Genomic DNA, 15,212 nt, shown 5'->3' with positions numbered 1-15,212 from the left:
TCAATCCAAAATAAGACAGGACAAGAAGGAAAAGAAACAAAGAACAGATGGAATAAAGAGAAAACAATTAGCAAGATGGTAGATATAAACCCAATCATATAAATAATTACATTAAGTATAGTCTAAATGCTCCAATTAAAAGGCAGAAATTGTCAGACTGGATTATAAAAGCAAAACCTAACTACATACTGTCTTCAAGAAACACGTATCAAATATAAAGACACCAATAAATTACATGTAAAATGATGGAAAAAGATATACCGATCATAAGTGTATTAGTCCAGCCTCACGCTGCTATAAAGAGCCGTCAGAGACTGGGTAACTTATTTTTTTTTTTTTTTTTTTTTTTTTGAGACGGAGTCTCGCTCTGTCGCCCAGGCTGGAGTGCAGTGGCCGGGATCTCGGCTCACTGCAAGCTCCGCCTCCCGGGTTCACGCCATTCTCCTGCCTCAGCCTCCTGAGTAGCTGGACTACAGGCGCCCGCCACCTCGCCCGGCTATTTTTTTGTATTTTTAGTAGAGACGGGGTTTCACCGTGGTCTCGATCTCCTGACCTTGTGATCCGCCCACCTCGGCCTCCCAAAGTGCTGGGATTACAGGCGTGAGCCACCGCGCCCGGCTGAGACTGGGTAACTTATAAAGAAAAGAGGTTTAATTGACTCTCAGTTCCACAGGCATGGCTGGGGAGACCTTAGGAAACTTAACAATCATGGCAGAAGGTGAAGGGGAAGAAAGCACGTCTTCACATGGCAGCAGGGGAGACAGAGAGAGAAGGGGGAAGTGCCACACACTTTTAAACCATCAGACCTTGTGAGAACTCACTCACTATCAGGAGAACAGCAAGGGCGAAATCTGTCCCCATGATCCAATCACCTCCCACTAGGCCCCTCCCCAACACTGAAAAATTACAGTTCAACATGAGATTTGCATGGGGACCCAGAGCCAAACCATATCAATAAGTAAGATGGAATAGCTATATTAATATCTGAAAAAGTAAACTTCAGGATAAGGAATTTTACCAGAGATAAAGATTATACAATGCTAAAGACTAATTCATCAAGAAAATGTAACAATCTTTAATGTGTGTGCACCTAATAACAGAGCTTTGAAAAATAAAGCAAAAATTTATAACGCTAAAGGGAGAAATTGACAAAGCAACACTTATAGTTGCAAAATACAATATTTCTCTCTGAGTAATTGACAAAAGTAGACAAAAATTGATATAGAAGATGTATCAGTCCATTCTCACGCTGCTATGAACAAATACCCAAGACTGGGTATATAATCACGGAGGAAGGGCACCTCTTCAAAGGGTGGCAGGAGACAGAATGGTTAGCAAGGGAAAAACCAGATGCTTATAAAACCATCAGATCTCGTGAGAACTCACTATCACGAGAGCAGCATGGGAGAAACTGCCCCCATGATACAATCACTTCCCATCAGGTCCCTCCTGTGACACATGGAGATTACAGGAACTACAATTCAAGATGAGATTTGGATGGGGACACAGCCAAACCATATCAGAAGACATGAATGACACTACTGACTATCTTCTTTATATAGAACACTCTCCTAATTACATCAAAGTACATCTTCTTTTCAATTACAACAGGAAACATTCACAAAGATAGACCATATTCAGTAGGTTCAGTAACCACCAGGAACTTAAACTAGAATTCAAAAACATAAAGATGCCTCAAAAAATCCTCCAAATATTTGGAAATTAAATAATACACTATTAACCCATGAGTCAGAGACAAAATCACAAGGGAAATTATAAAATATATTCAAATGAATAAAAATGAAAACAACATAATATTTGTGGGATGTAGCTAAAGCAGAGCTTAGAGAAAAATTTATAGCACTAAATGCTTACATTAGGAAAGATGAAGGATTTCAAAACAGTGATGTAAGCTTCCACCTTAATAAATATAAACAGAAGAGCAAACTAAGCAGAAAATAAGCAGAAGGAAAAATAATAAAGATAAAATTATAAATCAATAAAATAGAAAATGCAGAAGGAGTAGAGAAAAATCAGTGAAACCAAAAGCTGGTTATTTGAAAAACTCAATAATATTGATAAGTCTCTAGCCAGAATGACAAAAGGGAAAAAAAGACAAGGTACAATGACCAGTTATCAGCAATAAAAGAGGGGCTATCACTACAGAACCTGCAGGTATCAAAATTAGGAGAATAATATTAACAATTTATGGCAATAAATTACATAACTTGGGTGAAATTTTAAAAATTCCTTGAAATACACAAACTACCAAAGCTTACTCAAGAAAAAATAGAAAATAGGAATAGTCCTTCACTGATTCAAGGAATTGGATTTGTAATTTAAAAACCTTCCCACAAAGAAACACTAGGCCCAGATGGCCTCACTGGTTAATTCTTCCAAACATTTAAAAAAGTTATAATATCAAGTCTATAGAAACTCTTACAAAAAAATAGAAGACAAGGCCGGGCATGGTGGCTCACACCTGTAATCCCAGCACTTTGGGAGGCCGAGGTGAGCAGATCACGAGGTCAGGAGATCGAGACCATCCTGGCTAACATGGTGAAACCTCGTCTCTACTAAAAATACAAAATATTAGCCAGGTGTGGTGGCGGGCGCCTGTAGTCCCAGCTATTCGGGAGGCTGAGGCAGAAGAATGGTGTGAACATGGGAGGCAGAGCTTGCAGTGAGCCGAGATCGTGCCACTGCACTCCAACCTGGACGACAGAGCAAGACTCCGTCTCAAAAAAAAAAAAAAAGTAGGAGACAAAATAAGTAATGATAACAATCCTAAATGTATTCCTTTAGAAAATAAAAGGAAAAGTGCTTCCAAATTCATTTTAGAAGGCTAATATTACCGTAGTACCAAAACTAGCCACAGACACAGACCAACACCTCTCATGAAGATAGATCCAATCCCAATTAAAATCACTGTGGGATATTTTGTAGAGAATGACAAGCTGACTATAAAATGTATATGTAAGAACAAAGGATCTTGAATAGACAAAACAATTTTGATAAAGAAGAATGAAGTTGGAGGAGTCACACTACTTGATTTCAAGGCTTACTATAAAGCTACAATAATCAAGACAGTGTGTTACTGGCATAAGCACAGATATAGAGATAAATAGAACAGAATAGAGAGTCCAAAAAATTATTCATATATTGATTTTTTGTCGATTAATTTTTGACAAAGATGCAAAGGTAATTCAGTAGAAAAAGGATAATTGATTCAACAATTATAATGGAACAATTGGCTCTCTCACACCAAAAAAAAAAACCATCTTGAATCCATATCTTGAAGCACATACAAAATTTAACTCAGAATGGATCACAGACGCAAATAACAAGACTAAAACTGTACAGGCATACCTGGCTTTACTATATTTTGTAGATCTTGTGGGTTTTCTTACAAATTGAAGACTGTCTATCAAGGAAGTCTATCTGCACCATTTTTCCAATAGTACGTGTTCACTTAATGGCTGTGTCCTATTTTGGTAATTCTCATAATATTTCAAACTTTTTCATCATGATTATATCTGCTGTGGTGATCTGCGAAGAGATCTTTGATGTCACTATTGTAATTGTTTTGGAGTACCACAAACTGCGCCCATATAAGATGGCAAACTTAACCAATAAATGTATACATTTTGACTGCTCTACCAACCAGCTGTTCCCCTGTCTCTCTCCCTCTTCTTGGGTCTCCCTATTCCCTAGGACACAACAATATCGAAATTAGAACAATGAATAACTCTACAATGGCCTCTAAGTGTTCAAGTAAAAGAAAGAGTCGCACATCTCTCACTTTAAATCAAAAGCTAGAAATGTTAAACTCAGTGAGGAAGACATGTCAAAACCCAGATAAGCCAAAAGCTAGGCATCTTGCATCGAACAGTTTACCAACTTATGAATGAAAAGGAAAAGCTCTTAAAGAAAATTTAAAGTGCTACTCCAGTGAACTTTAAATTTGTTTTTAAAGTTCACACATGAAGCGAAACAACCTTATTGCTGATATGGAGAACGTTTCAGTGATGTGGATAGAAGATCAAACCAGCCCCCCCGCCAACACTTCCTTAATTAAGCCAAAGCCTAGTTCAGAGCAAGGCCCTAACTCCTCAATTCTATGAAGGCCAAGATGGGTGAGGAAACTGAAAAAAAGATGGAAGCTAGCAGAGGTTGGTTCATGAGGTTGAAGGAAAAAAGCCATTTCCATGACAAAGCAGTACAAAGTGAAACAGCAAGTGCTGATGGAGAAGCAAGTTATCCACAAGAACTAGCTACCATCATGCATGAGGGTGGCTACATTAAACAACAGAATTTCAGTGTGGATGAAATAGCCTCTTATTGGAAGCAGATGCCATCTAAGAGTTTCATAGCCAGAGAGAAGAAATCAATGCCTGGCTTCAAAGCTTCAAAGGACAGGCTAATTCACTTGTTAGCAGGTAATGCAGCTGGTGACTTCGAATGGAAGCCAATACTCATTTAACATCCTGAAAATCCTAAGTCTCTTAAGAATTATGCTAAATCTATTCTGCCTGTGCTCTACGAATGAATAACAAAGCCTGGATGACAGCAATCTATTTATAGTATGGTTTCCTGAATATTTTAAACCTACTGTTAAGACCTACTGTTCAAAAAAAAAATTTATTTCAAAATATTGCTGCTCATTGGCAATGTACCTAGTCACCCAAGAGCTCTGACGGAGATGTACAAGGAGATTGTTGTTGTTCTTGTGCTGCTAACACAACATCCATTCTGCAGTCCATGGATCAAGGAGTCATTTTGACTGTCAAGTCTTATTATTTAGGAAACAAATTTCCTAAGGCTATAGTTGTCATAAATAGTGACTTCTCTGATGGATCAGGGCAAAGTCCATTGAAAATCTTCTGGAAAGGATTCACCCTTCTAGATGCTGCAAGAACATGTGAGATTCATGGGAGGAAGTCAAAATATCAACATTAACAGGAGTTTGGAAGAGGTTGATTCCATGCTTCACGGATGACTTTGAGGGGTTCAAAACTTCAGTGGGGAAAGTAACTACAGATGTGATGAGACTAGAACGAGAACTAGAATTAGAAGTGGATCCTGAAGATGTGACTGATTTGCTGCGGTCTCATGATCAAAGTTGAATGGATGAGGAGTCACTTCTCATAGATGAACAAAGAGTGGTTTTTTGAAATGGAATCTACTCCTGGTGAAGATATGGCGAACACTGTGGAAATGACCACAAAAGATTCAGAATATTAAATAAATGTAGTGGATAAAGCCCCTGCAGGGTTTGAGAGGACTGACTCCAATTTTGAATGAAGCTCTACTGCGAGTAAAATACTATCAAACAGCATCACGTGCTACAGAGAAACATCTTATGAAAGAAAGAGTCAATTGTTGTGGCAAACTTCACTGCTGTCTTAAGAAATAGCCAGCCACCCCAACCTTCAACAGCCACCACCAGCAAAAAGTGTGTGATTCGTTGAAGGCTCAGATAGATTGTGAGTATTTTTTAGCAATAAAGTGTCCTTTAATTAAGGTATGTACATTTTTAGACATAATGCTTTTGCACACTAAATAGACTACAGTATAATATAAACATAACTTTTTTCGTGTGTGAGACAGAGTCTCGCTCTGTCGCCCAGGCTGGAATGCAGTGGCACGATCTCAGCTCACGGCAACCTCTGCCTCCGCCTCCCGGGTTCAAGCGATTCTTCTGCCTCAGCCTCCCAAGTAGATGGGATTACAGGCACACACCACCATGCTAAGCTAATTTTTGTATTTTTTGGAGAGACGGGTTTCACCATGTTGGTCAGGATGGTCTCGATCTCCTGACCTCGTGATCCGCCTGCCTCGGCCTCCCAAAGTGCTGGGATTACAGGCATGAGTCACCGCACCTGCCGTAAGCATAACTTTTATATGCACTGGAAAACCAAACAATTTGTATGACTCACTTTATTACCATATTTGCTTTACTGTGGTGGTCTAAAACCAAACCCACAATATCTCCAAGATATGTCTGTAAAACTCCTTGAAAGAAACAAATAAGAAAATCCTTCTGACTTAGGTTATGCAAAGATTTCTTAGAAACAACACCAAAAACATGATCCATGGCAACGACAACAACAAAAAACTGATAAACTGAATTTCATCAAAATTAAAACTTCTGCTTTTTGAAGGTCATGGTTAGGAAAATAAGAAGATAAGTCACAGACTGGGAGAAAACATTTACAAACACATATGTGATGTTTTTAAAAAATTGTATGTGGACTATATAAAGAACCCTTACACAACTAATAACAGGACAAACTACCCAATAAAGATAGGAAAAGATTTGAACAATCACTATACCAATGAAGATGTACAGATGGGTTGGGCATGGTGGCTCACACCTGTAATCCCAGCACTTTGGGAGGCCAAGGCAGGTGGGTCACCTGAGGTCAGGAGTTCAAAACCAGCCTGGTCAACATGGTGAAACTCCTATCTCTATTAAAAAATAACAATTAGCCAGGTGTGGTAGCAGGTGCCTGTAATCCTAGCTACTCGGGAGTCTAAGGCAGGAGAATTGCTTCAACCCAGGAGAAGGAGGCTGCAGCGAGCTGAGATGATGCCACTGCATTCCAGCCTGGGTGACAGAGCTGGACCTACATGTTAAAAAAAAAAAAAAAAACTATAGATGCAAATAAGCACATGAAAAATGCTCAATATCATTAGTCATTAGAGAAATGCATATAAAAACCACAATGAGATATCACTACATACCTTCTAGAATGACTAGGATTAAAATGACTGGTAATACAAAGTATTATGAGGATATAGAACAGCTGGAAGTCTCATTCACTCCTGGAGGGAATGTAACATGGAAGTGGAATCTAGAAAAGTCAAAACCATTGGATCAGAGAACAAATCAGTAGTTGCCAGGGAGTAGGTAAAAGATACTAACTACAAAAGGGCCCGAGACAACTTTTCAGGGGACAACAATGTTCTATATTTTGATTGTGATATACGTGTATACATGACGGTACACATCTGTCAAAATGCACCAAACTGCTCTCCAAAAGGGTGAATTTTATTGTATGTATACCTCTATAGACAAGACTTTAGAAATCCAACTAAAAAAACATATTAAGAGGATGAAGAAGAGGAAATAGGGGAGGGAGGGCAAGAGAACTGATGATCCTCCTCTTAGAAGAAAGTCAATGAAAACTCGCAAGGCTTCAAAGAGGGAGAGCCACAAAACTCAAAACACCTGTTTGATGGTAGTGGCAGAGGAAAGTAGTTAAGAACATGAGTTTTCATTTTTCCACCGCTGGATCTGCAAAAATCTGAAATATGATAGCACCCAGTGAGTCTGTGGGGACAGGCACATTCCTGCACTCTCCGTCTAAGATCTGAGCATCATCTGCAAGGGGGCGGCTTAGCAACACATTCGAACTTTACGTTCTGAATATCCTTTGAGCCAGGAAACTCATTCTTATGAATTTATCCTATGGAAAGAATAGGGCAAGCCAGGATTATACACATACAAGAAGATTTAGAGTAGTACTGTTAATAAAGAAAAGTTGAAAGCTATGTGAACGTCTATCGATAGAAGAATAAATAAATGACACTCCAGTGCCATTCTGGAAAACAGTTCAACAGTTTCTTATAAAACTAAACATGTACCTATCATATGACCCAATAATTGCACTCTTGGGCTTTTATCCCAGAGAAATGAAACCTCGTGTTCACACAAAAACCTGTATATGAACAGTCATCGCAGCTTTATTCATAATAGCCTCAAAGTGGGTGAAAATGGTTAAATGGTGATACATTTACCCTCTGAAATACAATTCTCAGCAGTTAAAAAAATGAATTTCTCAAAAAAAGCTACTGACACACACAACTTGGACGGATCTTAAAGGAATTATCATGAGCCAAAAAAAAAAAAAAAAAAAAAAAAAAAAAGCCTATCTGAAAATGTTGCATGCTGTGTGATTCAATTTATGCAACAGTCTTGAAATGACAAAATGATAGAGATGGAGAATACATTAGTGGTTGCAAAGGGTTGGCGGGGGGAGTCTGTTTCTTTAAAGGTCTTGCACAAGGGATCCTTGTGGCGATGGAACAGTTCTGTGTCTTGATTGTGGTGTTGTTTACAGGAATCTTTTATTTTATCATGTCATGAAATTGTAAGGAAAACTGTCTGGCAGTTTCTTATAAAGTTAAAACACACTTACCAAAGAACCGGCATACATAAATGAGTGTGTATAATACGGAATGAAGTCTGTGAACTATACCAAAGACAATTTCCTGGCTTTGATATTACACTATAGGCATGTAAGATGTTACTACTGGAGAATAAGTGAAGGGTATACAAAACCTTCTGTACTATTTTTTGCAACCTTCTGTGCATTTATAATTTTTTCAAAATTAAAAGTTAAAATATGCAACAGATTGTCATTTCACTATTAAGAATTATGTGTATTCTTTCAAAAAAAAAAAAAAGATGCATATAGCCGGGCACCATGGTTTGCACCTGTAATCCCAAACTAAGACAGGAGAATCGCTTGAGGCCAGGAGTTAATGACCAGCCTAGGCAACATAGCGAGACCCTTTCTCTAAAAAAAATTTTGAGGCCAGGTGTGGTGGCTCACGCCTGTAATCCCAGCACATTGGGAGGCCTAGGTGGGCAAATCACTTAAGGTCAGGAGTTCAAGACCAGCCTGGGCAACATGGCAAAACCCCATCTCTACTAAAAATATAAAAATTAGCCAGGCATGTTGGCACATGTGTAATCCTAGCTACTCAGGAGGCTGAGGCAAGAGGATTGTTTGAGCCCAGGAGTTCAAGGCTTCAGTGAGCTATGATGGTACATCTGCACTCCAGCCAGCATGACAGAGTGAGACTCTTCTCCAAAAAAAAAAAAAAAAGGCTGGGCACAGTGGCTCATGCCTGTAATCCCACCACTCTGGGAGGCCGAGGCAAGCGGATCACAAGGTTAGGAGATTGAGACCATCCTGGTCAACACAATGAAACCCCGTCTCCACTAAAAATACAAAAAAAAAAAAAAAAAAAAAAATTAGCTGGGTTTGGTGGTGGGCGCCCATAATCCCAGCTACTCGGGAGGCGGAGTCAGGAGAATCACTTGAATCCAGTAGGCAGAAGTTGCAGTGAGCCGAGATCACGCCACTGCACTCCAGCCTAGCGACAGAGCAAGACTCCGTCTCAATAAAAAAACACAAAAAAATAAAGCTAAGTAAAAGAAGAGCACAACATATCATTGAGTGGAAAGGGCAGGTTGAAAATAACACACGAAATCTCATTTACGAAAAATTATGTTTGTATGCATGCTGAAGCATATTGGGAGATCTAGAAGGATGGCCACCAAAATGTTAATAATGCTTTTTTGAGGGGAGAGGTTTTTCTTTTTAAACTTCCTTCTATATTTGCTGTATTGTTTAATTTTTTTACAACATATTACCTTCATGACAACAACAACAACAACAAAAAAACATTTTAATAGGATTTTTAAATGCTCGAAGTGACTATCAATACGGAAGAAATATTAGTGACATATTGCTCATAAAAGACAAAAAGCACATTGCAAAACAATCTAATTCCATTCTCGCAAAAAAAAATCATATATTTTATTATATGCAAAATCTGGACAAGCCAGGCGCAGTGGCTCACACCTGTAATCCCAGCACTTTGGGAGGCCAAGGTGGAAGGATCATTTGAGCCCAGGAGATCGAGACCACCCTGGGCAACACAGCAAGACCCCTATCTCTACAAAAAATACAAAAAATTAGCTGGACTTGGTGGCACATGCCTGTAGTCTCAGCTACTCAGGAGGCTGAGGTGGGAGGATCGCTTGAGCTCAGGAGGTCGAGGCTTCAGTGAGCTATGATTGTGCCACTAAACTCCAGCCTGGGTGACAGATCAAAACCCTGTCTCAAAAACAAAAAACAGAAACAAAACAAGAAAAAAATGAAGTGGGGAAGGTTTTTCTAGTTATGACTCAAAATCCAGAAGCCAAAAGAGAAAATACAGATACATTTTATTACATAAAAATTATTTAAGGCCAGGCGTGGTGGCTCACGTCTGTAATCCCAGCACTCTGGGAGGCTGAGGTGGGTGAATCATGAGGTCAGGAGATCGAGACCCTCCTGGTTAACATGGTGAAACCCTGTCTCTACTAAAAACACAAAAAATTAGCTGGGCATGGTGGCGGGTGCCTGTAGTCCCAGCTACTTGGGAGGCTGATGCAGGAGAAAGGTGTGAACCCGGGAGGCGGAGCTTGCAGTGAGCTGATATCGTACCATTGCACTCCAGCCTGGGCAACTGAGCAAGACTCCATCTCAGGAAAAAACAAACAAAAAAAATTGTTTAAAAAGACACTTCTACCTGGCCAAAAGAAGGCCATACGTAATGTTAAAAGACAAATGACAAATTAGGAAAACTATTTGGATATAATACTTTTATCTATGTATAACAGACAAGAGCTGATTTTCCTATTACATAAAATGCTTCTAGAAATTGATAAGGAAAAGTCGAACCCAATATAAAAATGGGCAAATGGCGGGGTGTGGTAGCTCATACCTGTAATCTCAGCGCTTTGGTAGGCCAAAGCGGGAGGAAGATTTGAGCTCAGGAATTCGAGACCAGCCTGAGTGACATAGCAAGATCTTGACTCTACTAAAAATCAAAAACATTAGCTGAGTGTGGTGCCACGCACCTGGTAGTTTCAGTTGCTTGGCAGGCTGAGGTGAGAGGATCACTTGAGCCCAGGAGTTTGAGGCTTCAGTAAGCTATCATGGTGTCACTGCACTCCAGCTTGTGTGACAGAGTGAGACCCTGTATCAGAAATAAATAAATAGAGCCGTGCGTGGTGGCTTATGCCTGTAATTCCAGCACTTTGGGAGGCCGAGGCAGGAGGATCACCTGAGGTCAGGAGTTCAAAACCAGCCTGGCCAACATAGTGAAACCCTGTCTCTACTAAAAATACAAAAATTAGCCAGGTGCAGTGGAGCACACCTGTAATCCCAGCTACTCGGGAGGCTGAGTCAGGAGAATGGCTTGAACCCATGAGGCGGAGGTTGAGGTGAGCAGAGATCATACCACTGCACTCCAGTCTAGGTGACAGAGCAAGACTCCGTCTCAAAAAATAAAAATAAATAAATGGTGAACTCACACATGTGAGAAATAATATAAGCATAGCTACATTGTTTGTAAGACCAAATAAATAGAACCAGCACAAATGTCTATGAATAGGGGACTAGTTAAATAAACTGTAGCTTATCCCTACAACATTAGAATATGCAGATGACAAAGTGGAAGCTCTCCTCTTATTGACATGGAAAGCTCTCCAAGATGTATTTTCAAGTGAAAAAGCAAAATGCAGAATAGTATGTAGACTATACAACTTTTTGTATTAACTGGGGCACTTTTGTATCAACTGGCACATCCACGCCCAGCTAATGTTTTTATTTTTGTAGAGACGTGGTTTCAGCATGTTGCCCAGGCTGGTCTCAAACACCTGGGCTCAAGCGATCCTCCCTCCTCCCGCTCCAACCTCCCAAAGGGCTGGGATCACAGGAGGAAGCCACCAAGCCTGGTCTCTACTCCAATGTCATGAAGGAATTTGCCCGTTTCTTCCAGTACTTTTATAGATTCATTTTTCAAATTGAAATCTCCAGTCCATTTGCATTGATACTGGGGTACAGTGGGAAATATAAATCCAATTTCATTTTTTCTCCAGGAGGTCACCCATTTTTCTTAACATAATTTTTTAAATATATATGTTTATTTTAAATATGAAATAGAGACTCTGGAGTCACAGAAGGCTGGGTTCTTATTTATTTGGCTATTTGGTTATTTATTTGGCTGTGTTATTTACTTACCCTCTCAGAACCTCAGAGAAAAGACAAAGGACAAGATTTGGGGGAGCCGGGTGCGGTGGCTCATGCCTTAATCCCAGCACTTTGGGAGGCTGAAGCAGGAGGATCACTTGAGCCCAGGAGTTTGAGACCAGCCAGAGCAACATAAGGAAACCCCATCTCTACAAAATTAAACATTAAAAATCCTAACCCAGCATGGTGGCATGAGCCTATGGTCCCAGCTACTCAGGAGGCTGAGATGGGAGGATTACTTGGGCCTAGGAGCCGTGATTGTGACACTGCACTCCAGCACTCCAGCCTGGGTGACAGAGTGAGACTCTAAAAAAAAAAAAAAAAAAAAAAGATTTGGGGAGGCAAAAGAAGCTACTGAGCTACTGAAGGAAATCATTTAGGAGAAAAAACTGAGGCCCAGTAGTGGAGGACCTGACAGCACAGAAAGGATCTTGGGCCAACTTGTCCGCCCCTTCACTATACTGTTGGTGAAAATGAGGTCCAGTCAGATAGATGGATTTGACCTGCAGGGTGTGGACCCTAAGACCAGGCTCTTACCCACACTGGTTCCGGGCAGGTACTGAGGGAAGACAAGCCTGACCCTACTACACAACTGAAGAAATTGAGGCCAAAGCAGAAGTGATAGCTCCCCCAGGCACTCCAGATAGAAGCTGTGGTTTCCACCCCCTTTCCCAGGAGCAAACCACGGTCTTCACTTCTGCTTGCAACCTCCAAATTCCCCTCCACATCCCTTCAGAGAGGTCACCATCGTCTCACACACTGAGTCATTTCATTTTCCACCCTGCAATTCATTATTTGGGGCCTTCTAGGAAATAGCAATCCCTTCCTTACCTGACTTCCAGAATGGTTCCAGTTGATGGTGGGGAAACTGAATACTGCACAGAGGAGTCTGCTTGAGTTCTACAGCAGGCCAGTGGGCAAGCTGGGACTCAAACCCAGGCTTCCAGGGTCCAGGGCGCTACCCCCTGCACACTGCAGCCTCCCAAAGATGGTTGGGCAGCTGAGTTGCTGTGTAGACAAGTAAGACCCTCTTTAGGCCAAGAGAGAAATGACGAGCTGTGGAGCACAGGACAGAGCCTTTGGAGGATGAGAATCTGATAACCAGTGCCAGTATTCAGTGCCTAGGCTGTGTGACACTGCACAAGGCACTTGACCTCTCTGTGTCTCAGGTTTTCTCATCTGTAAAATGAGGCCAAGGAAACCTATTTCCCAGAAAGAGAAACTCCAACAACAATTTCCCTCATCCTCTACTGGGAATCAGGCTCTGAGCCAGGTCCAGGGCTCTGGCCAAAGTCCTTGGTCAGGAATACATCTGAGCACAAGGTTTGGGAACCCCTGCCTTCCTCCCGGCAGCTGACCACGCACCCCAGAAGCCCACCTCTCCCCAGCAGCATGAGGGCCTACTGAGCCAGCCATTCTCCACACACAGCCCCACCTGCCCCTGCCAACCACAGTCTGGAGCCCCTGCCTCTGGCCTGGGTGAGGAATCAATCAACCTGTGGTCTCTGCCAAAAAAAAGCCCTAAGAGGCCAGGTGCAGTGGCTCACACCTGTACTCCTAGCACTTTGGGAGGCCAAAGCAGATGGATCACCTGAGATCAGGAGTTCGAGACCAGCCTGACCAACATGGTGAAACCCTGCCTCTACTAAAATTATGAAAATTAGCCAGGCGTTGCGGCTGGCGCCTGTAATCCCAGCTACTCAGGAGGCTAAGGCAGGAGAATCGCTTGAACCTGGGAGGTGGAAGTTGCAGTGAGCTGAGATCACACCATTGCACTTCAGTCTGGACAACAGAACAAGATTCTAAAAAAAAAAAAAAAGCCCTAAGAGATGCTATTAGTGACCCCGTTTCACAGGCTGGGAAAGAGAGGCCACCCCGGAGCCCAACAGGAAGTCTGTGACCAAGCTAGCAGCAGGGCCATTTCCCCAAGACATGCTGTCCCCAGGATCCAATCCAGGTCGCTCTGAAAGGAGCTGCACCTGCTCCAGTCTGCCAAGCACAAAGTATGTGCCAGGCCCTCTACTGAGCCCCTGACAGCCATCCACGGTGCAGGTTCCCAGACTCACCCCATTTTACAGATGAGAAACTGAGGTCCAGAAAAGAAACCACCCTTCACTTGTCCCAGACCTCGTGGGGAAGCTAAGATTCGAGCCCCATGTCTAACCACTTCTTAATTTAAATCGCCCCTCCTGGTCGGGCGCGGTGGCTCACGCCTGTAATCCCAGCACTTTGGGAGGCCGAGGCGGGCGGATCACAAGGTCAGGAGATCGAGACCATGGTGAAACCCCGTCGCTACTAAAAATAGAAAAAATTAGCCGGGCGCAGTGGCGGGCGCCTGTAGTCCCAGCTACTCGGGAGGCTGAGGCAGGAGAATGGCGTGAACCCGGGAGGCGGAGCTTGCAGTGAGCCGAGATTGCGCCATTGCACTCCGGCCTGGGCGACAGAGTGAGACTCCATCTCAAAAAAATAAATAAATAAAAATAAATAAATAAATAAATAAATAAATCGCCCCTCCTTCCAAAAGCATAGTTCTCTACATTCCCCCAGATGTGGAGCTGCCAACCAGAAAGGGAAGGAGGGTGGGTCCCCAGCTTGCTCACCCAGGATGTCCCCAGGCCTGTGCCCACCTAGGTGTGGGTATGCCCAGTACCCACTGAGGGGCCTGTGGATAAGGACAGAGAACCGGGCAGGGGAGAGTGGGGAGAGGCCCAGAGGAGGCTGACCTGTGAAGCTGCCGCTGCTGTCTCAGCTGCTGTCTCGGCTGCTGTCTTGTTGCTTCTGCAGGAAGGAGGGGAAGTTGGGAGGCGTCTGTGGGTGGCCTCTCCCTTCGCCCCACACCTGCACCCCCACTGCACTTCTCTTTGCTCCCTCCACCCCAGGCCCAGGCATCACACTCTCACTTCACTTCTCCTTTCACTAACAGCATCCTCTTTGCTTCCTCCAAGCCGGTGGTCATGCCCTGGTCACCCTTTGATGGTATCACCCCGTAGAGCCTGCAGCACTTCCTGGAGTGGCGGCTCCTCTGTGGAGGTGCTCGAGGACGTGCTCGAGGACATGGCAAAATGGCCTTACGCAGTGCTCAAGACCCACCTGAGTTCCGCATCCTTGGGCAAGAGATGTCGCCCCTCTGGGGCTCAGTTTTCCCACCTATAGAAAAGGGAAAATGATCCCTGCCTGATCTGACAATCGATGGCATATCGATGATGGCAAGGACCTCAGGCAGGAGCTGGGTCAGACTGCCTGGGTTCAAGTACCAAGCCCACCACTTGCTGGGTGGGTGACTTGGGGCAAGCCACTCACGCTCTCTGAACCTGTTTCCCCTCTGTAAAACGGAGA

At 42.7% G+C, this 15,212-nt stretch overlaps 1 protein-coding gene across 4 annotated transcripts in view; it reads right to left on the bottom strand.

Moving 5' to 3' along the window:
- The window catches only part of ADGRG5 (adhesion G protein-coupled receptor G5), a 37,323-nt gene extending 22,622 nt beyond the window's left edge, over nt 1-14,701 (bottom strand). The window contains exons 1-5 of one of the 4 annotated variants that reach the window (XM_073015407.1): nt 14,600-14,701; nt 13,609-13,678; nt 12,708-12,884; nt 6,748-6,857; nt 4,677-5,209 (exon numbers count right to left, since the gene is read on the bottom strand). The gene's annotated coding sequence lies outside the window, so the exon portion shown is untranslated. Of the gene's footprint in view, nt 1-4,676; nt 5,210-6,747; nt 6,858-12,707 lie in introns of all 4 variants that reach the window. The other 3 variants (XM_073015408.1, XM_073015410.1, XM_073015409.1) reach the window with 3 other exon arrangements.
- Nucleotides 14,702-15,212: the final 511 nt, after the last annotated feature.

The sequence above is a fragment of the Chlorocebus sabaeus genome, chromosome 5, assembly GCF_047675955.1.
Source record: "Chlorocebus sabaeus isolate Y175 chromosome 5, mChlSab1.0.hap1, whole genome shotgun sequence".
Classification (NCBI taxonomy): Eukaryota; Metazoa; Chordata; class Mammalia; order Primates; family Cercopithecidae; genus Chlorocebus; species Chlorocebus sabaeus.
Note: the sequence above shows the minus strand (reverse complement) of the source record. Positions and strands in the feature narration are given on the sequence as shown.